Genomic DNA, 22423 nt, shown 5'->3' with positions numbered 1-22423 from the left:
TAGAATAATACAGGTTGAAATCTATGCGTGGAAGCGCTCCCATGTTGGGATCTGGTTCTCTAGGCTCTAAGAAGAGCCACATCTTATAACAGTTAAAAATTACTCTTCATGTCAGTGATTCAAATATTAATGTGTATAAATACCACCTGGGAAGTTTGCCATCTATGCAGATATCTGATCCACTTCCAGAAATTCTAATTAAAATTTGAAGTATTGAATGGGTGTGGTGGCTCACACCTGTAATCCCAGCACTTTGGGAGGCCGAGGTGGGAGGATTACTTGAGGTCAAGGGTTTCAGACCAGCCTGGGCAACATGGTGAAGCCCTGTCTCTATAATATACAAATTAGCCAGGTATGGTGGTGTGCACCTGTAAGTCCCAGCTACTTGAGAGGCTGAGGTAGAAGGATAGATTGAGTCTGAGAGGTTGAGGTTGCAGTGAGCCAAAATTGTGCCAGTGCGCTCCAGCCTAGGCAACAGAGTGAGACCCCGTCTCAATAACAATAATAATGATAATAATAAATAAAATTCTGAATGTGGTCCTTAACCTTATTTATAACAAACACCCTAGATAATTCCAATTCATTTGGTTCACATTTTAGAAAATAGATGATCTTATATTGTCTCTAGTTGGTTGCTTTTGAACATTTGTGGAAGCCTTAGGTGGTGTTCTGCCGTGATGAGTCACTAGAGGGGCCTGTCGTGGGGTTACATAGGTGTGGCGACAGGGAGGACGATGCCTCATCCCAAGGTGAGGCAGGCTATGTTCTGTAGAATGGCTATCTCACTAAGGACATTGTGAGAGGCAGCGGCCTGAGTCAGGTTCCCGGGGAGGTGGGAAAGTTGAAGTCCGCAAAGGTTTTTCAGAGGAGGAAATAAGAAGAATGAATTTTAGAGTCAAGGATCCAGAGAGTATAGCATGAAAGCGCTGAAGAGCACAAAGTGGTCTCCAAAAGATGGAAAAACTGCCAATTAGCCAGGCGTGGCAGTGCACACCTGCAGTCCCAGCTGCTTGGGAGGCTGAGGTGGGAGGATTGCTTGAGCCCGGGAGGTCGAGGCTGCAGTAAGCTGTCATCACGCCACTGGACTCTAGCCTGGGCGACAGAGCGAGACCCTGTCTCAAAAAACAAAGCAAGACTGCTCTTCCTCCCCTACTCTATTCCCAGATGTTAAGTAGCCAATAAAGACTAATTTCAGTTTCCCTTAAGGGTGACAACCAGGAAGAGAAGACACTGCTGCTTTTGGGAACCGCTCTTATTAACTAGGGCTGCCTTGGCAGCTCCCAGTGGTGCTGTGTCTTGACGTCCTTCTCCTGTTTGTGTGTTTGGTAACTACCCCACCCCAACCCCTACCCTCTACTGCCTACGCCTCCTCAAACCTCCTCAAGCAGCCCAATGACCAGACACCACGGCATCGCCTCTAGAGGGCACTTGAGTCTCTACCAAATCCCTGAGTGGCCTCACTAGTTTGGGATTTCATTTACATTCCAAGAAATTCCTTTTTAAAGGTTACACAAGACAGGCAGGCCTGTGGAGCCCTAATTAGTGTTCTTCAGTTGCCAAGCCCAGGGCTGGGTTCCTTCTCTCTCCTTGAGATCAAGAAATCTTTTTTTTTTTTGAGTCAGAGTCTCGCTCTTTCACCCAGGCTGAGGTGCAATGGCCTGATCTTGGCTCACTGCAACCTCTGCCTCCCAGGTTCAAGCGATTCTCCTGCCTCAGTCTCCCGAGTACCTGGGATTACAAGCATCCGCCACCACGCCTGGCTAATTTTTGTATTTTTAGTAGAAACGGGGTTTCACCATGTTGGTCAGGCTGGTCTCGAACTCCTGAGCTCAAGTGATCCACCCGCCTCAGCCTCCCAAAGTGCTGGGATTACAGACGTGAGCCACTGTATCCAACCTAGGAAATATTCTTGAATTTTCCACAGGTACTCCCTTTCCAGTGCTCCCACCTCCTCCCTGCACCTGCAGGGTGTTGGCAGTGGAGAATCCCACCTTCTTCTGGCAGGACCCATTCTCAGGTGTCTAGGTCTTGGTAACAACCCTAATCTCGTCTTTCTGTGTTGCCCCTAGAAGGGTGTAGGACCCTAGAGGTTGCCTGGGCTAGATACTGCTGTAAGGGTGGATCTCAGAGCATCCTAAGGTAGGTCTGCAAACTAAACCCTGAAAATCACTCCCGGGAAGTCCCAGTAATGTCCATTTCTAGGCAAGAATAATTTAAAAGTTCTTTTATGTGAACCCAAAGAAAGGCAGTTTTGACCTTTTTGTCCTCAACACATTGTTTGCTTGAAGTAAGAAATGTTCGCATGGAATAGCTGCCATAATATGGGTGACCTCAAGGTTAGTATCGCCCAGGGAATGCCTTTCATTGTTCTGTATTGTTCGTTTCCCTTTTGTGAAATTCTGTGGCCAAGGGAACTGCATAGTTCCAGTATGCGGTCCAGTAGCACATTACTAATTGCCTACTTTAAAATACAGATTTATGCTGCTTCATTGGGCCATACCAGCAGAGAAACCAGTGCAGGGGGCTATAAAGCGTCAAGGTTATAAACGTCATGGGGCTTTCAGGCAAATGAGGAATTTTTATTAATTCTTTAAATGCAAATGTCCAGTAATGTCTCCACTTGCCCCAACCCCTGCAGTGCTCCAGGTAGGAAAGAATTGCAACCTGCTAGTTGGTATCCAAATGGAAAAAAGAGTGATTATTCATGGGGTCTCTGATGTCAAATAGTACATACAACTGAATATAAAAGACCCTCCTTCTACCCTGCACCCTACTCCTTGGCTAAGAATACAGGTATGAAACACAGATGCAAAATGGAGGAATCCCTCTCATTTGTCCCTCTGGCAGGACATATTTTAGAATAAAACCAGCAAGTACCCTTGGCAAGCACCCAGCATATCAGGTAAATTGTTAACTATCCAACTATTCTTTTACAAAAGGAAAATTGAGTGTGATATTAAAGCAAAGCCTCTTTATTTTAAATTATGAGTTCATAGTCTTGCTTTAGAGAACCCTAAAAATTCCATGCTAAGAACTTTGAAAAGCAGGCTTTTCTTTTTTCTTTATGAACAATAGACATAAAAGTCCAGACCTAGATTGACAAATCAACATGTATCAATTACTTTCATTGTCAAGGGCATTTTGGGTGTTCACACTTCATCACATTACAGGTAACCAATTATTATTCCTGACTGTGGTTTTGTTTATAATGTATACAGCAGAAGTTTGCTGGTTAAAGAAGGAAGTGATGGTTAATTCTGAGGAGTCAGAGACAGGGTGCTCCAATCCACCTGTGAGCATTGTCTGTAGACTCAATAAACAGCACATCTTGCATATATCTGTGCTCGATGAGGTCAGGCACCATACTGGTTTTACCTTTGTGTCTTCAGTGCCTGCCTCAGTGCCTGCTACATATTAAGCATTCCATAAGTCAGTAAATTCATAAAAGGAATAATAAACATGAGTTTCCTATCCACAAATGCTATTGTAATAAATAAAATACAAATTTAATTAATTAATTAATTAATTTATTTTAAGATGGAGTTTCACTCTTATTGCCCAGGCTGGAGTGCAATGGCGTGATCTCGGCTCACTGCAACCTCCACCTCCTGGGTTAAAGAGATTCTCCTGTCTCAACCTCCTGTCTCAGCCTCCCGGGCAGCTGGGATTACAGGCGCATGCCACCATGCCCGGCTGCTTTTTGTATTTTTAGTAGAGATGGGGTTTCATCATATTGATTAGGCTGCTCTCGAACTCCTGACCTCAGTTGATCCGCCTGCCTTGGCCTCCTAAAGTGCTGGGATTATAGGTGTGAGCCACTGTGCCTGGCCTTGTTTTTAATTTTTTTGAGACAGGGCCTTCCTCTGTCACCCAGGCTGGAGTGCAGTGGTGCCATCTCGGCTCACTGCAACCTCAGCCTCCCAGGTTCAAGTGATTCTTCTGCCTCAGTCTCCTGAGTAGCTGGGATTATAGGCATGCCACCACAGCCCAACTAATTTTTTGTTTTGTTTTGTTTTTGTTTTTTGAGACGATGTCTTGCTCTTGTCCCCCAGGCTGGAGTGCAGTGGTGCTATCTTGGCTCACTGCAACCTCCACCTTCCAGGTTCAAGTGATTCTGCTGCCTCAGCCTCCCAAGTAGCTGGCTTGCTACCACGCCCAGCTAATTTTTGTATTTTTAGTAGAGACGGGGGTTTCACCATGTTGGCCAGGTGGTCTCGAACTCCTGACCTCAGATGATCCCTCTGCCTCAGCCTCCCAAAGTGCTGGGATTACAGGCATGAGCCACTGCACCCAGCTGTCATCATATTTTTTATTGTAGTAAAATATAACATTAAACTATTTTAATCATTTTTAAGTGTACAGTTATTGTGTCATACTGGTGCAAATACTACTCTGGGGGGTGGGGGTCTCAAAATTCTTTATGCTAAGGATCTTCAGACCTACTATGGTTGGAAATCATTGGTAGTCTATTTCCTAATAAGAAGTCATCCAATCTTGCAGGAGTTTGAGACCAGCCTGGACAACATGGTGAAACCTTGTCTCTACAGAAATTACAAAAATGAGCTGGCAGGGTGGTGCCTGCTTCTGGCCCCAGCTACTCGGGAGGCTGAGGTGGGATGATCATCTGAGCCCAGGGAGGTCGAGGCTGCAACAAACTGTGATCATGCCGCTGCACTCCAGCCTGGGTGGCTGAGTGAGCCTCTGTCTCAAACAAACAAAAACAAAAAGAAGTCATCGAAGGGTTACTATTTCCATGTGTGTCTTCAGGGAGTGATATGTTTTATGCAGATAAAAGTGTTACAATGTTCTTCCTTGTATTGAATTGAAACCTGTCTCCCTGTATTTTCCCATTGGTCTTATTGATTTGAGTTTGAGGAAATGAGATTAGTACATTATGTCTTTTTCCAAAGAACAGCCTTTATCAGTGGCTGGCTTTTCTTTTCTTTTTTTTTTTTTCTTTAAAAGCAACTTATTATAAACTAGAGTCTTGGTCAAATCTAACCAAAATTCCTCCTATTGTAATTTAAAATGGAAAAAATTAAAAATTTTGCTCTATCAATTTTGGACCTTAAAAGATACGGCTAACTATTAAAATATATACATATTTTAATTCGGGGGCACTGAAACCAAAGTGGCAACCCTCGCACAGCATGTGCTACCTCTAGCATGTGCTTTATTGTCAGAAACTTAATTCCCAGCGGTAAGACAAACACAGGAGATGGAGAGATGTATTTTTGACTGGAGAGCTGTGGTCCACTCCTATTCCCTTTATCTGCAGACACTTCTTGCTTCCTTCCTACCTAGTGAGATTTGTGCCTTCTTTTTGAGGCAGGGAGCGGGACTCAACTCCAGAGGCAAGGCTTGGACACTGGACCAAATTGAGGACCAGCTAGTTCCAAACCACCTGGTCCGCTGATCTGGAGAGTGAACGAGGCCTGCCTTTGGGCCCCTTAGATCAGGGATCCAGAGATTTTTTTTTTTTTTTTTTTTTTTTTGAGACGGAGTCTTGCTCTGCTGCCCAGGCTGGAGTGCTGTGGCCGGATCTCAGCTCACTGCAAGCTCCGCCTCCGGGGTTTACGCCATTCTCCTGCCTCAGCCTCCCGAGTAGCTGGGACTACAGGCGCCCGCCACCTCGCCCAGCTAATTTTTTTGTAGGGATCCAGAGATTTTTACTCCTCCGGTGCTAGGTGGGGCCGACTGCCCATAAACTCAGTAGGAAGCAGTTACAGAAGATGGACCTCCGCCCTTCTGCAGCCCCCTTGAGATTAAAAAGGAGTATCTAGGCAGGCGCGGTGGCTCAAGCCTGTAATCCTAGCACTTTGGGAGGCCGAGGCGGGCGGATCACGAGGTCAGGACATCGAGAGCATCCTGGCTAACATGATGAAACCTCGTCTGTACTAAAAATACAAAAGAAAAAAAAACAAAAAAGATTAGCCGGACGTGGTGGCGTGGCCTGTAGTCCCAGCTACTCGGGAGGCTGCGGCAGGAGAAAGGCATGAATCTGGGGGGCGGAGCTTGCAGTGAGCCCAGAGTGCACCACTGCCCTCCAGCCTGGGCGACAGAGCGAGACTCCGTCTCAAAATAAATAAATAAATAAAAAGTATCTAATCTCTGAGCCCGGAGTGAGGCAGGAGGAGGACTCGACTCTGGAGGCGGGGCTTGGACACTGGACCAAACCAAGGATTAGCTAAAATAGGTCCTGCCAGGCACTGTGACTCAGGCCTGTAATCCCAGCACTTTGAGAGACCAAGACGGTTGGATCATCTGAGGTCGGGAGTTCGAGACCAGCCTGACCAACATGGAGAAACCCCATTTCTACTAAAAATACAAAATTAGCCGGGCGTGGTGACCCCTACCTATAATCCCAGCTACTCGGGAGGCTGAGGCAGGAGAATTGCTTGAACTCGGGAGGTGGAGGTTGAGGTGAGCGGAGATCACGTCATTGCACTCCAGCCTGGGCAACAAGAGGGAAACTCCTTCTCAGAAAACAAAAAACACAAAACAAAAAACAGGTCCTGGTGGAAGCAGCTTTCCATAAGACACATCCACTAGTGTGCTATGTCAGATTACCATTGCCATGGCAACATTCATGTTGAAGCTACTACCCCTTTCTGTGGCAACAACTCTGACAACTCAGAAGTTACCACCCTCATCCTAGAAATGGCTGCATAAATGGCACTTTAATTTGCATATAATTAAAAGTAGGTATAGATACGAGTACAGAACTGCCTCTGAGCTGCTCATCTGGGCACACAGCCCATGGAGCAGCCCTGCTTTCTAACGCCACCACTCACCCTTGAATTCTGTGAACCCCAAATATCTGAGACAGATCTTAGTTAATTTGGAAAGTTAATTTTGCCTATAAATAGGTCACACAGCCTCAGGAGGGCCTGATGACATGTGGCCAAGGTGGTCAGAGCACAGTTTGGTTTTATACATTTTAGGGAGACATGAGACATCAACCAACATGTGTAAAATGAACATTGGTTTGGTCCAGAAAAGCAGGACAACTCTAAGCGGAGAGGGGCTTCCAGGTCATAGGTAGATAAGAGACAAATGGTTATATTATTTTGAGTTTCTGATTAGCCTCTCCAAAGGAGGCAATCAGGCATTTATCTCAGTGAACAGAGGGGTGACTTGGAATAGAATGGGAGGCAGGTTTGCCCTAAGTAGTTCTCAGCTTGACTTTTCCCTTTAGCTTAATGATTGTGGGACTCCAAGATTTATTTTGCTTTCACAATTCTTTCCTGGGTGAAGCCAAGAACCCTCCCAGGCTAAACCCCAGTTTTGGGGCTTGCCTGTCCTGCATCATTTTCAGCCATGTGATAGGCCCTCCCTCTCAACTAGACTCCTGGCTTTACGTTTTGATGAGGAATTGTTATACTCAGAACACAGTGGGCCTAGTGCTAGGTCACACTTCAATGAATGCCAAAGGAAGGTTGACTACTGAGTCAAAGACAAAATAACAAAACCAGCTGGTTGGAGCTGCCAGTCCTTACTTGGCTGCCTCTTGTGTTTCTCTGATTACCAGAGCCAGAATTAGCTCTGAGTGGGAGACCACGCTCTTTTTTTCCACCTCCCACTGCTTGTTGATTCACGTGGGCATTTCAAAAAGATCCCCAAGTCGAAAATAATTTGCAATGAATACAAATACTTCATTTCTAATTTGGTCTTTTTTTTTTTTTTTTTAGTTCAGTATGTGAAAATTCATTTATTTAGTGAAACCCTACATTAAAGCATCCCAACACAAAGCAGATTCGAATATAACATAATTGGTGGTTGGCTCATCTCATAGGCTCACGTAATCAGTGTGTTAACATACAACAGGACTGTACCCTTTTACAGGATTGTTTTGGATCCCACTCACACACTAAAACCCTGCCATAATACGGTATCAATTAGCGCTGTTCAAATGTGAAGCTGCATTGGAAAATGAGAAACTTTATCACCATATATGTGTATATTTTTTGAGACGGAGTTTCGCTCTTTTGCCCAGGCTGGAGTGAAGTGGCGCGATCCTGGGTTTTATTAAGGTTTGCAAAAGGATTTTGTACTTGATAGTTAAATTAAGTAATTAAATAAATACACTTTATTTAAAACTGTGTGGGAACCAATATCTAAATGTGACTTTTGGACTTGCTTTCAGAAGTCACTTCTTGGACAAGATCTTGAAAGTTTAGCACCTTGCTAGTTATTTCCACAAGTGATCCTTTGGCAAAGCTTACTTATACCATGGTATGGAATCAAAAGGAGCTATCTTCAGCTGGTTTTCTTTTCTCTCATCTCAAAAAACCACTTCTGCTCATTCAGAATTTGTCAGTATTCCTGTAATTCTTTTGAGTCTTGTTCTAAGAATTACCTGACAGAATTAATGAAGGTAGACTAGCTTTAGCTATGACTCCAGAGTTGGATTAGCTAACCCAGCCCAATTAGGCCATTAGTGCTAAGGGCAGCATCGGCCTTCCAGAGTGACAACTGGCCTGTCCCCTTTCTGCCAGTCAGGAAGGAAACACTCTTGTCATTTCTTACCAACAAGGAAACATTTTATGGTTGCTCCTTAACAGAAAACAGGAAATTCTGTTGGTCATTTTCCCATGGTAATCATCTAAATACCTATCTCTTGATAGATCCCAGATAATTCAAGGACTGGAAGAGAAACCTCAGATCATATGGGCTGTTTCCATGACAGCCCTTTATACCCATATTAAAAAGTCTAAGTCGGTTCTAAGTCATCTCCTCACCATATTACATGGTATTTTCTTTACAGGAGTTGATAGTATTCATCTCCTCTCTTGGAAACAAAAAAAGCATTCCTCTTACTCCTCTCTGAAGCACTAGAGAGTGTTCCCAGTATAGTATTTGTTGTCTTTGCATAGAGAGGGACAGTTTTTTCAAAGCAAAAGCCAGGGGAGAGGTGATGGGGAAGGAGGAGAGAAGAGAGGGAGTGGGGGTGGGGGAGAGGCAGGGGAAGGGGCAGAAGACGAAGAGACTGTTGCAGATAAAAAGAGACTTGAGGCCAGGCGTGGTGGCTCATGCCTGTAATCCCAGCACTTTGGGAGGCCGAGGTGGGTGAATCACCTGAGGTCAGGAGTTGAAGACCAGCCTGGCCAATATGGTATAACCCTGTCTCTGCTAGAAGTACAAAAATTAGCCAGGAGTGGTGGCATATGCCTGTAATCCCAGCTACTCCGGAGGCTGAGGCAGGAGAATTGCTTGAACTCAGGAGGCGGAGGTTGCAGGGAACTGAGATTGCGCCACTATACTCCAGCCTGGGCGACAAGAGCAAAAAAACTCTGTCTCAAAATAATAAATAATGAATAAATAAATAAATAGAGACTTGAGAGCCTTATCAACTAACTGCAATTGATGGGCCTAGTTTAGATTTTGATTTGAGCAAAATAATTGTAAAAGGATACTTTAGAGACAGTTGAGAAATTTCACATGGACTAGGTACTAACTAGATGATACTAAGAAATGATTGCTAGTTTTGTTTGACACAATCATTTTATTGGAGTTATGTTAACAAAAACTTTTCTGTTAGGGATACAAACGGAAGGATTTATAGTTGAAATGATAATATATCTGGTATTTGCTTTAAAATATTCCAGAAAAACAAGATAAAATAGGATTGGATAAATGCTAATTCCTGAAACTATGTACAATGAACTGGGATTCATTACTTGCCTTACAATTATTTGTATATACGTAAAAATTTCCCAGGATACAATTTTCCGGGTTGTTTTTCAAGAGCAAGAAAGAGCACATCTTTCTTTTGTTTTTTCCCCACTGTTAATTTTTTATTGTGATTATTCTACTGGCAGAGAAGAAATATTATTCAATCCAGGTCTTGCCTGTATTATTTATTTATTTATTTATTTAGACAGAGTCTCCCTCAGTCACCCAGGCTGGAGTGTGGTGGTGTGATCTCGGCTCACTGCAACCTCCGCCTTCCAGGTCAAGCAATTCTGTGTCTCAGCCTCCCGAGTAGCTAAGACTACAGGTGTGTACTACCATGCCTGGCTAATTTTTGCCTGCATTATTTTTAATAATGATAAAGTAACTCAATAGTTGGTCACTAAATCAAATAACTACAATGGCTGGTTTTTTCTTTTTATTTTTTTTAGTGCTAACTACTATATTTCATGTGCTTTATATTTAATAACTATAGAGGAGGTTATTTTATTTTCCTTTTGCAGTTGAGGAAACTGAGGCTCAGAGAGGCTACAGTAACAAGTGCAAGTTTAATAGAGCCAGCAGATGGTAAAGCCTGAGATTTGGAAACAGATCTAGTTCCCAAACCTGAGATTTTTGCACTATCATCTTACCTCTCATTCTGTTCGTGGTTTGGGGCCTTGCTAACTAGTGACAGCCAAGTCAGCTGGCGACTAAGAGTGAGTCTCTTAACATGTAAATCAGACTATGTCACTTCTCTACAGAAAACCTGCCAATGACTTCCAGACTGAGTAAAATCCGAATTATTTTTCAGAAGCCATAGGGCCCTTCCTGATCCCCTCCATCCCTGCCACCCCATGCCCCTCATCTCTTTCAACTACCACTTTGCTCGCTCTGCTGCAGCCTGGTGCAGCGTTCTAAGAACTTTTCCTTAACTGTCTGAGCTTCCTGCTTAGGCCCTTCCCTTGATGTTCCCTCTGCCTGAAGTGCTCTTTCCCAGATATCACATGGGTCACTTTTTTCCCCCTTCCCTCATTTCCTTCAGTCTTTGCGAGAATGTATTCTTCTTTTCAAATATATATATATTTTTAAATTTTATTTATTTATTTATTTTTTGAGACAGGGTCTCACTCTGTAGCCCAGGCCAGAGTGCAGTGGCACAATCTTGGCTCACTGCAGCCTCTGCCTCCCAGGCCCAAATGATCCTCCTGCTGCTCTGTCTTCAGCCTTCCAAGTAACTAGGACCATGGACATACACCATCCTATCCAGTTATTTTTTATTTCTATTTTTTGTAGAGACAGAGTCTTGCTATGTTGCCCAGGTTGGTCTCGAACTTCTGGCCTCAAATGATCCTCCCTCCTTGGCCTCTCAAAGTGCTGGAATTACAGGCATGAGCCACTGCCCCCTGCCCTTCCTTATCTGTGTTCATAGCACTCATCACTACCTGACATTATTAGGTACTTATTTATTTATCTATTACCCCTGAGTAGAATGTAAACTCAGTGAGGACAGAAGTTTTTTCCATTCACTGCTGTATCCCTAGCACCTAGACCAGTGCCTGGCACATAGTAGCTGCTCAGTAATACTTGCTGAATCACTGAATGACTCTCAACCTCATGAGTGCCGTGCTGTGAGTCACCGGGTTACTACATCATGCCCAAGCTGGTGGGGCTGAAATGGAATCACCAGTAAAGGTCTGCAGCCCCCTCTGTGATGCGGGTGTGGTGGGAAGATTTGCATTTTGAATCCATCATTTTCTTGCTGCCGGACTGTGAGCAAGTTTCTCAACTCTCTATAGTCTTCGTTGTGTCATATGTAAAATGGAGATAATAATTATTAGATAATTACATAATTATCAGATAATTATGTAAATACTGAGAAGTTATCCAGTTCAAACCTCCTTTTTATGGTAAATCAGAAGTTCCCCCTCAGCTCCATAAACTTTCTTTGCTTTCACAATCCCAGACATCTGATGAGGCAGCCAAGAGCTCTGAGAAGCCTTTGGCCGGAAACTAAGGATTTATGAGAGCCAGGGTTCTCTGTCTCTCTTGTCTGAGCATGTAGATGACATGGAATAACCTCTCTGATGTATTGAATTCGTTTCTCCAGCGTCGTTTATGCTGCCAGGTGATCACTTCCCAGTTTGATAAAAATCACTTCATAATGGGGATTAGATGGTACCAAAATGACAGTGGTCTCTGCTGGATCTGACAAATTCTCTCTCTCTTTTTTTTAACCCCAAATCTCTAGTATGCCAAAAGTTTGCACAAAGACTTATTGTTGTTATAATTGTGTAGGACTTAATAAATTAGCTATTGTCCTGAAATAACCTCAAAACTCCTGGCTAGGAGGTTAAAAACAATTTTTTTAAGGGAGCACAAATATGGACACACTGGTAAAAAATGTTTTCATCCCATGTAGTAATTTTTTCAGGTTTGAGTGGAAAGTGGTGTGTGACCACAGGAATGTACATTAACAAAAGCAGTAAGCTAATTAAATAACACACAAATGTTGTATTGTCTGGGTATTAATTCTTTAAGGTCATGTCTTAGTTTATGATGGCAAAGAGAATTTATTAAGGGAGAATTATTTGACAGAAATCTTTTTGTTATTACAAGTTACATGCAGGTTAAGATAATCAACAATATTTTTTCTATGAGAACCATAAACAAGAGAAATCTCTGCAACATATACTTCTTGTTTATTACATTGTGGTGTTTAGCTCACAGGAACTTGGGAGGAGATAAGAAGAAAGAAGAGAAGAGGAGAGGAGGCACACACTCATTGGGCGTTGTATTTGTCTGTTTTCATGCTGCTGATAAAGACATACCCAAGACTGGGTAATTTATAAAAGAGGTTTAATGGACTCACAGTTCCACATGGCTGGGGAGGCCTCACAATCATGGCGGAAGGTGAAAGGCATGTCTTACATGGCAGCAGGCAAGTAGAGAATAGGAACCAAGCAAGAGGGGTGTCCCCTTACAAAACCATCAGATCTTATGAGACTTACACTACCGAGAGAACAGTATGGGGGAAACTGCCCCCATGATTCAATTATCTCCCTCCAGGTCCCTCTCACAACATGTGGGAATTATGGGAGCTACAATTCAAGACGAGATTTGGGTTGGGACCCAGCCAAACCATATCAGATGTTAAACTGGAGGTTAATGTTCTAGTCAGTTGGCTATAGCGAGGGAGACTGAGACTTGCCCTAGTTTCTGAGGTTTAATAGCTAACAGAGCAGGAAGCAAATGAGCACTGAGCCGTGTGTGCACCTTTTTCCTGCCATCCTTAAACAAACATAGCTGCAGTCCAAGGGCGCAAAGGTGGGTTTGGCACAGGAGCTGGGTTTCCTGGTGACTTTACTCTCTGTCTTGGCATTTGGTCTGTGTTTATAGTCAAAGCAACAGACATGAAGTAATGAACCAGAGAAGGGAATCACAGAATAATGAGCTTAACGTAAAGGCACTGTTTACTCTGAACCTTTTGAAGGATGGAGGAGGATGGGAGGGTCAGCTGTACTGCGTCTGCCTTGGGGTCATCTGCAGCCTAGACTTGTTCTATTCTGTGTCCATGATCACCCAGTATTACACCACAGCTATTGGAGGTCAAGGGGGCTGTGAAAAGCATGTGATGTAATCACCCTTCCAGGGATTCCTGTTGAGACTAGTGACGATAGTTGGGTGCCAGGAACTCCTTGGTACTAGGCATAAAAAGGCGCTTAATAAATACTTGAGTGACTTGCCTCTTACACAGCCTATAGTCATGGACTCCATTCCTTTAAAAATATAACCCAGGCTATGGTAGGGCTGCACCTGGGGAACTGAGAGACTGGGGGCTAGTGTTACTGATGCATCCTTGTTTCATCTGGAGGTGACAGCAGGGATAGGATTCATTTAGGAAAGGCCAATAACACATCAAGGACACGAGGCTACAAGAGAGTCAGTGGGCCCATATCCCACCTCAGGGACCCAAAGGACACAGTCTAAGTGGCAGCTTCGAGTGTGACAATTTGAGATGGAGTTTTGCTCTTGTTGCCCAAGCTGGAGTGCAGTGGCGTGATCTCGGCTCACTGCAGTCTCTACCTCCTGGATTCAAGCGATTCTCCTGCTTCAGTCTCCCGAGTAGTTGGGATTGCAGGTGCCCACCACCACGCCTGGGGTTTCTCCACGTTGGTCAGTCTGGTCTCGAACTCCCAACCTCAGGTGATCCGCCTGCCTCAGCCTCCCAAAGTGCTGGGATTACAGGCCTGAGTTACCACGCCCAGCCTCCCCTACTGATGTTTTAGGGACTTACACAAGTTTAGTTCAAAAGGGCTTTTTGGAAAGAGCTATGAAATATAATCTATGCCAGCAGTATGGAGACTCACTGAAGAAACGGCTAGGAGCTACCCTTTGACAAAGGTATTGCAGAGCACCTCTAAGAAATAACTCTTTTTTTTAGAAAAAAACTTCTGTTTTAGGTTCAGGGGTACCTGTGCAGGTTTGTTATATAGATAAACTTGTGTCACAGGGTTTGTTGTACAGATTATTTCATCACCCAGGTACTAAGCCTAGCACCCAGTAGTTATTTTCTGCTCCTCTCCCTCCTCCCATCCTCCACCCTCAAAGACACCCCAGTGTCTGCTGTTCCCTTCTTTGTGTTTACGATTTCTCATTATTTAGCTCCCACTTATAAGTGAGAACATGTGGTATTTGGTTTTCTGTTCTTGTGTTAGTTTGCTAAAGATAATGGCCTCCAGCTCCATCCATGTTCCTGCAAAAGACATGATCTATTTCTTTTTTATAGCTGTATAGTATTCTGTGGTATACATATACACCACAGTTCCTTTATCCAGTCTGTCATTGATGGGCATTTAGGATGATTCCATGTCTTTGCTATTACGAATAGTGCTGCAATGGAAAGCAGTGTGGCGATTCCTCAAAAAGCTAAAAACAGAACTACCATTCAATCCAGCAATCCCATTATGGGTATATATCCAGAGGACTATAAATCATTCTATCATAAAGACACATGCACGCGAATATTCATTGCAGCACTATTCGCAATGGCAAAGAAGTGACTATGAGATGTTAGTGACTAACTGCCAAGGCAACAAGGGACATCAGAGCACATGAAGCTTTGCCAGTAGGGGAGGCCATGGCGGGAGGGAACAGCATGGAGTCTAAGACTAAAGAGACTGGTCCCTGTTGGGCACAGTAATGCAGTCTGGTTATCACAAACTGAAATAAATCCAATAATATAATAATCAGAGAGCAGAGTCTGGAGTTCAAGCTATTTCTGTACCTGCCTAATGTAATGTAATGTAACGTAATGTAATGTAATGTAATGTGAGAACAGGCAGCTCAGAGTGGCTCTGTCACCAGGCAGGTAGCATGGCTGCTCTCAGAGGCAGAGATCACAAGAGGATTCAGGAGCAAGGAGTGCAGCTAGAACCCAGTGGTGGAATCCGAGAGCGTGCACGTGTCCCTTTACATGGGAAAAGACTTCCCAGTGAGCCCTCTTGGCAAAAGAGACGCCAAATTGAGGAAAACAAATTGTTACTTAATGGCAGTGACACAGAAGAGTTAGCAGTTTCTGATTTTGCCAAATCCAATCCTTTGTTAACAGCATAAACCAGGTTAAAGTGGAATATTTGTTTTCACGTTGTTTTTTGTGATTTGAACACTGATGTCATTACTTCCTCATTTCTAGTTTTATGCTTTTCTGTATTTCCCACTGGAACCAGTCAGCTAAAGAATATTTGGCTGGTGGACAACAGGAAAATACCATGCATAGCAACTGAAGATGTATGTGCTATGGAAAAATCTCCTGGCCCTATAAAATCAACAAGGAAAATTCCTAGCACAGATGCAATAATGACTTCTTAGTGTTAACTATAATTCATTTCACGTAATCCTTATGTTCTAGAAACAACATCTGTTCATCGTGCTGTAGATCTGTTGGAAGCCCAGGCGTGAGAATGCAGGAAAAATTTTCCAAGCCAAATTACTATGTAATACTAATAGTGATATTTCATTATGTGAGACACTTGTTGGTGTATTTTTCTTTTAGGCTTCTTGCAAAATGGTGCAGATGGTGTCACATAGTGGAGGTAGTGACTGCTTCTCGGAATCAGGGCTTGCTTACATGCTTTCCCTACCTCAACTTTCTGCTAAGAGTCACTGGAGGAGCCAAGTGAGACTTTAGATAGGACCAGCATTTGCACAAGGTGGAAGATCTCTCCAATACCGCACCTGAGGTGAGGCAGGAGGAAGAATAGAGCCTACGCCAGCAAGTCAGGTGCTGTCACCATGCTTTGAACTCCACGGACGTTTAGCAGGCTGTAAGGAGTCTGGGAGGGTGGACCGGAACGGGACCTGGGGAAGGAGAACAGCAGGAAATTATGGGGACAGGTCTGAGTAGCAGTCTGAAATTGTGAGCCTGGTCCAACAGGCCAGGCTCTAGTTCCCTTATGACCACGTGCAACTCATGGGTGGAGATGTTTCCTACATGAACACAAGAGGGAAGGAGATGCCTCTGCTTTTCCTAAATGAGCGAGTGCTGGGATGGAAAGTGGAGCAGAGGGTCAGGACCCAGATTGCAATTAGAAAGTTATCATAAAGCAACTAAGGTCAATCAGGCAAGGGGGAAGCAGGCAAGAGAGATACCAACAACTGACTGGGCGCGGTGGCTCACGCCTATAATCCCAGAACTTTGGGAGGCTGAGGGGGCTGGATCTCTTGTGGCCAGGAGTTCGAGACCAGCCTGGTCAACACGGTGAAACTCTGTCTCTACTAAAAATACAAAAATTTACCAGATGTGGTGACGCATGCCTCTAATCCCAGCTACTTGGGGGGCAGAGGCAGGAGAATAGCTTGAAACTGGGAGGCGGAGGTTGCAGTGAGCCAAGATCACACCACTGCACTCCAGCCTGGGCAACAGAGTGAGACTCTGTCAAATAAATAAACAAACAAACAAACAAACAACTACAAGCACCAGCAACTTAGTGTCAAAGGACTCCAGGCCGTCTGGAGAGGTTAAGGTCTGGGCAAGAGGCCAGACCAACAGAACGGGATAACTGGCTTTTTTTTGCCACAACTTTCTTTTCTCTCAAAGCCATCTTGTATTGCATTTGGATTTTTCTTCCTAAAACAAAACTCGAGAAAATCACTCTGTGTTCAGAGAGGTTTGGATGACTCCCTTTTGCCCAATAGACCAAGTTCCAACTCTTTAGCCAGGTGTTCAAGAGCTTTGACAATCTGCCTTCAACAACCTTTCCAACCTTGTCCACTTTCCTAATCCTCCTATTCTGAACAGAGTGGTCTTTTTTCATTGTCCACACAGAATTTGCTTTCTTGCTGTCTGAGAACCCAGGATGACATGAAAACCCTGTTTTCTTGTCTTGCCGTAGGAAATCTGGGTTGGTCGATCAGGCTGCCAGTTATGGTAGCCATTTCCCTGCTCACATGTGATTTCACTTCTCAGCAACATTTGACAGTCTCCTTCCTGAAATCTCACTCTCTCTTATTTCTCTAACCTTCTCTTAATTATTTTCCAATGGCACTTGCTTCTCTTTCTAAATCCTTGTTTGTTTCTCTTCTTGTAGTTGAGCAGCAAATGCAGAGATATCTTAGGGATTTGTCCAAGGCCTTGTTTTTGCCTACAATTTTTTTTTTTTTTTTTTTTTTTTTGGAGACAGACTCTCTCTCTGTTGCCCAGGCTGGAGTGCAGTGGTGTGATCTTGGCTCACTGCAACCTCCCTTTCCTGGGGTCAAGCGATTCTCCTGCCTCAGCCTCCTGAGTAGCTAAGACTACAGGTATGTGCCATCACACTCGGTTAATATTTTATATTTTTAGTAGAGACGGGGTTTCACCAGGCTGGTCTCGAACTCCTGACCTTGTGATCTGCCTGCCTCAGCCTCCCAAAGTGCTAGAATTACAGGCCTGAGCCACCGAGTCCAGCCTTGCCTACATTCTTATCCTGGTTATCTCGTCTATAGTGGACTACATCATGGATCCCAATTTTATCCTCTCTCCCACTTCCTTCATCCAGCGTGTCATCTTAGGCAGAATATACTTCTCCTGCCGTTGATGTGGGACTTGGATGTGTAACTTGCTTTGGGTAATAATATAGCAACAGAAGTACAGGTGTATCATGAGGCCCCACCTTTTATTTATCGTAATTTTTTAATTTTTTTTTTTTTTTTTGAGACAGGATCTCATTCTATCGCCCAGACTGGAGTGGCACAATCATGGCTCCCTACAGCCTCAACCTCTCGGGCTCCTGCCTCAGGCTCCCGAGTAGCTGGGAATACAGGCGTGTGCCACCAGGTCCGGCTAATTTTTGTATTTTTGGGTAGAGATGGGGTTTCGCCATGTTGGCCAGGCTGGTCTCAAATTCATGGGCTCAAATGATCCTCCTCCTCTCGGCTCCCAAAGTGCTGGGATTGCAGGCATGAGCCACCATGCCTGGCCCCCATGTCTTTCTTAAGGTCTCAAGTACTTCCTCTTGAGCCATTGCCTTTGCCTGGCTGGCCTGTTGGTCCCAGGAGGATGAGAGACAGAGTAGAGTTGCCCACCTGACCCACAGACCTGCAGACAGAAGCAGAGATGCCTCACTTGAACCCCAGGCAATCTGCAGATGGCAGGAAAAATCAATGGTTTTACACCACTGAGTGCTGGGAATGGTCATGTAGCGATAGCAAATCAACATAGCATCAGTTTACTTATGCCTCCCAAGTACAGATGTTCAGCCTTTGACCTTGCTTCTTCGGTGCTCTGGACTTGTATATCTGGCTACTTGGCAACTCCACTCCCTGGCTAACATGCATCTCAAACCGAAAGAATCCATGATGGAACTCTTTATTTTCATCCCTAAATCTGCTCTTATACCATCATCCTTCCAGTTACCAAGCCAGAAAACTAGGAGCCAGTCTTGATTCCCTTTTCCTTCACTTCCCACATTTAATCCATTAGCAAGCCCTGTGGGTTTTCCTACAGAGCACTGCATATAAACATAGCCACTTTTCTCTATCTTCACCCACATGCCACCTCGTGTTTGGAAAACTTCGGTAACCTTTTAATTGTTCTTTCTGCTTTCACTTTGGTTCTTTCTTCAATCCGTTCAGCTAGTGTGACCTTTGAAAAGAATAAATCCCTCCCATTGCTACTCATCATTTTCTAGAATAAATCTGAACTCCTGCAAGGTTCTCGTGTTCTAACCCTTGCTGGCCTCTTCAGACCTCATTTTATGCCATGCTCTGGCCTCATGGGTCTTCTTGCTGTCTGCACTTGTGCTGCCAGCTTGTTCTAACCTGGGGATATCACACTTGTTATTCCCTTTAATAAGAGTGTTTTCTCCCATCTATTTATTCTATCATCTATCTATTATCTATCTATCTATCTGGAAGTCTACCACCTTCTCACCATATGGTTATCAGCTTAAATATGACATCGAAGAGGTAATATTTAAGGTATGACTATTTTATATGAGGTAGCTCCCACTCCCACTATCTGCAAACTGTGTGTGTGGCCGATACTCCTGCAATGGAGGCCTGGCTGTTCCAGCTGCTGGGAGGGCCGGTGGCAGACAGTCTCCAGCTGTTAGCCCCTGTAGGAATTGCTTCAGCCACAGAAAGCTTTCCCCAATGCCATGCCCCATCCTAGGGTGGCCAGCATCCAGTGGGATATTTGAAGGCCTGTCTGCCTCAGGTCAAGTTGGGATGACCCTGAAGGGTCATTTCACTTCTGCGTTCCTCCTGGGGTTGGCTGAGGCTATCACGAGGCATGCTTTGCAGTTCACCTTCTCTCTCTTCTTACTTCCAGTTCCTCTTCCCCGTCTCCACTGACACTGACACTCCTTAATAAACACTCTGCATGCTAAACTCCATTTCAGTGTGGGTTTCTCGACAGCAGTGAAGCATCATTTCCTCCTCGGTGTTTACAAATCTTTGAAATTTTGTTTATAGGTTGGTTGTTTTTCTCTTACTAGAATCTAAGTTATATGCATGTAGGGACTTATCTGACTTCTTTTCTCCTGTGTCCCTAGTGCCCTGAACAGCCTGGTATGTCATCATCACTGTAGCAAACATCTAGTATTGATTATACGCCAGACACTGTTCTAAATACTTTACCTATATTCATCCACTTTATCTTCACAACAACCTTGTGAGGTAGGTGCTAGTATCTTCTCCACTTGGAGACTGGGATGCTAAAATTCACAGAGCTTAGTTAGCTGGCCCAGGGTCACACAACTGGTAAGTGACAGGGCCAGTGTTTGAACCCAAGCAATCTGGCTCTAGATTACATGTATATAACTGCTGCCATTATGCTGGTTGTTTTTTTTTTTTTTTTTTTTCAGCTGTTCAGTAGATGTTTGTTAAATGGTTGAATAAATAAAAAAATAGTTGGGCATGCTTTTGTAATCTGAAGACATCATCTAATTATTCATTTAACAAATATTGTTTGAGCACCTACAATATGCCAGACACTGTGATCTGCCTGCGGACGCAAGGTGAACAAGGAAATGGGACCTCTCCCTCAAAGAGCTTGCACAGTATGAAGGAAGAGAATAGACTATATATGACAACGATTATATTATTGCACATTGCTACCTACTGGCCGTTATCCTAATGCATGGTTTCCTTTTTAGGCAATTGGAGTACCACTCATTTACCCAGACCTCTTCTGTAGAGTATTCTATCAGGTAACAGGACCATGGTGACAGCATTTCCTACAGTCAGTGATTTAAAAAAAAAAAAAATCGAAGGGCACTCACCTTTCTCAGCCTTAGCAGGAAGAAGAAAATGGGAACAATGAAGCTTCTGTTGCTGATGGTGACTAGCTGTAGAGCAGGGGTTCTCAACCCCCATTAGGAACCAGACCACACAGCAGCAGGTGAGTGGCAGCTCTAAGCTTCGTCTGTATTTACAGCCACTCCCCATCACTTGCATTAACCCCCAAGCTCCGCCTCTTGTTAGATTAGTGGTGGCATTAAATTCTCACAGGAGCGTGAACCCTACTGTGAACTGCGCATGCAAGGGATCCAGGTTGTGCATTCCTTATGAGAATCTAATGCATGATGATCTGTTGCTGTCTCCCATCACCTCCAGATGGGACCATCTAGTTGCAGGAAAACAAGCTCAGGGCTCCCACTGATTCTACATTATGGTGAGTTGTATAATTATTCCATTATATATTACAATGCAGTAATAATAGAAATAAAGTGCACAATAAATATAATGCACTCAAATCATCCCAAATCATCACCAACCCACTGCCCACCCCACCCCCACACACCCCTGCCCTGTGTCTGTGGAAAAATTGTCTTCCATGAAACCAGTCCCTGGTGCTAAAAAGGTTGGGAACTGCTGCTGTAGGGAGTCACCTACAGCTCCTAACCCAATTCATTGTCTCAGGCCTCAATTCTTGAATGATTCCAGCAAATGATCCTGAGGGAAGAGAGAGATCCAAGGGGAGCCAGGGTCGTTAGCTGCCTGCAGACCAAGGAAGCGTGCGCTCAGGAGGAGCTGTTTCAGTGTGATGACAGAGCACGGACTCTGGGGCGCAGACCTGGGCTTGCACTTTGGATGCGTCACTTACTAACAGTGATACAGCAGCCTACTTACTTGGGCTTCCCGTCCTCATGTGTAGAATGGGTGTAATAATAATAGCACCCGCCTCAGAGGTCACCATCAGATTGTGAAGATAACTCATATAAAGCAGCCCTCAGCGACAACAGTATTTGGATTGCAGGGGAGTCTGGGTGTCTGTTAACACAGTTGTTATAAATCACAACAGGGAGCTCTGTCCCCCTTGCCTAGTGAGATTCAAAAGCCGGGAAGTTGATGCTAGACCTAGTTCAGATCGCCTTTTCTGGAATGTCTTCCACAGTCTCATTCGGGGCTCTCGCAGCGCTGACTTGTAACTCATCGATAGCATTTCTCCCAGGGCACCACATTATTGCTTGTTTCCATTATTTGCCGAGTCAGGCCTCTCTTAGCTAGTGTTTGAATTATATTAGTCTTTTCTCCTCTTCCATCCCTTCATTTTTCATTCCCAACTGTTGGCGTGAGGACACTTGCATTCTGCATGGAAGGAATTAAATGCTAAATCTGTGGTGCCATAAAGAAATGGTTTCTCTTTGTAGGGTGTAGTAATGATCTCTGCTATGTTAGCGAGGTCAGCGCTTTGGATTCCTAGGACTAGTAGCCTAAATTTGCACCAGTTTTAGATGCTCAGAAACACTACTTCTTATTCTTTCTTCTCTCTTCTTCTCTTCTGTTCTTCCCTCCCCTCCTCCTTCTCCTCCTCCTCCCCTCCTCCTTCTCCTCCTCCTCCCCTCCTCTTTTCTTCGCCTCGTCCTTTCTTCCTCCTTTCCTCCTCCTCCTCCCCTTCTTTTTCTTCCTCCTCCCCTTCTTCCTCCTCCTCCTTCCTCTCCTTCCTTCCCCCTTCTTCTTCTACTTTCCCCTTCTTTTCTCCCTTCCCCTCTTCCTCCTGCTCCTCCTCCTCCTTCTGGAGTCTCACTCTGTTGCCCAGGCTGGAGTACAGTGATGCTATCACTGCTCACTGCAGCTTTGAGCTCCAGGGCTCAAGCCATCCTCCCACGTCAGCCTTCCCAGTAGGAGGACTACAGGTGCACATCACAATGCCCAGCTAATTTAAGTGTTTTTTTTTTTTTTTTTTTTTTTTTAGACAGAGTCTTGGCTGGGCATGGTGGCTCACGCCTATAATGCCAGCACTTTGGGAGGCCAAGGCAGGTAGATCACT

The sequence above is a fragment of the Trachypithecus francoisi genome, unplaced genomic scaffold (assembly GCF_009764315.1).
Source record: "Trachypithecus francoisi isolate TF-2019V2 unplaced genomic scaffold, Tfra_2.0 Lachesis_group11, whole genome shotgun sequence".
Lineage (NCBI taxonomy): Eukaryota > Metazoa > Chordata > Mammalia > Primates > Cercopithecidae > Trachypithecus > Trachypithecus francoisi.
Note: the sequence above shows the minus strand (reverse complement) of the source record.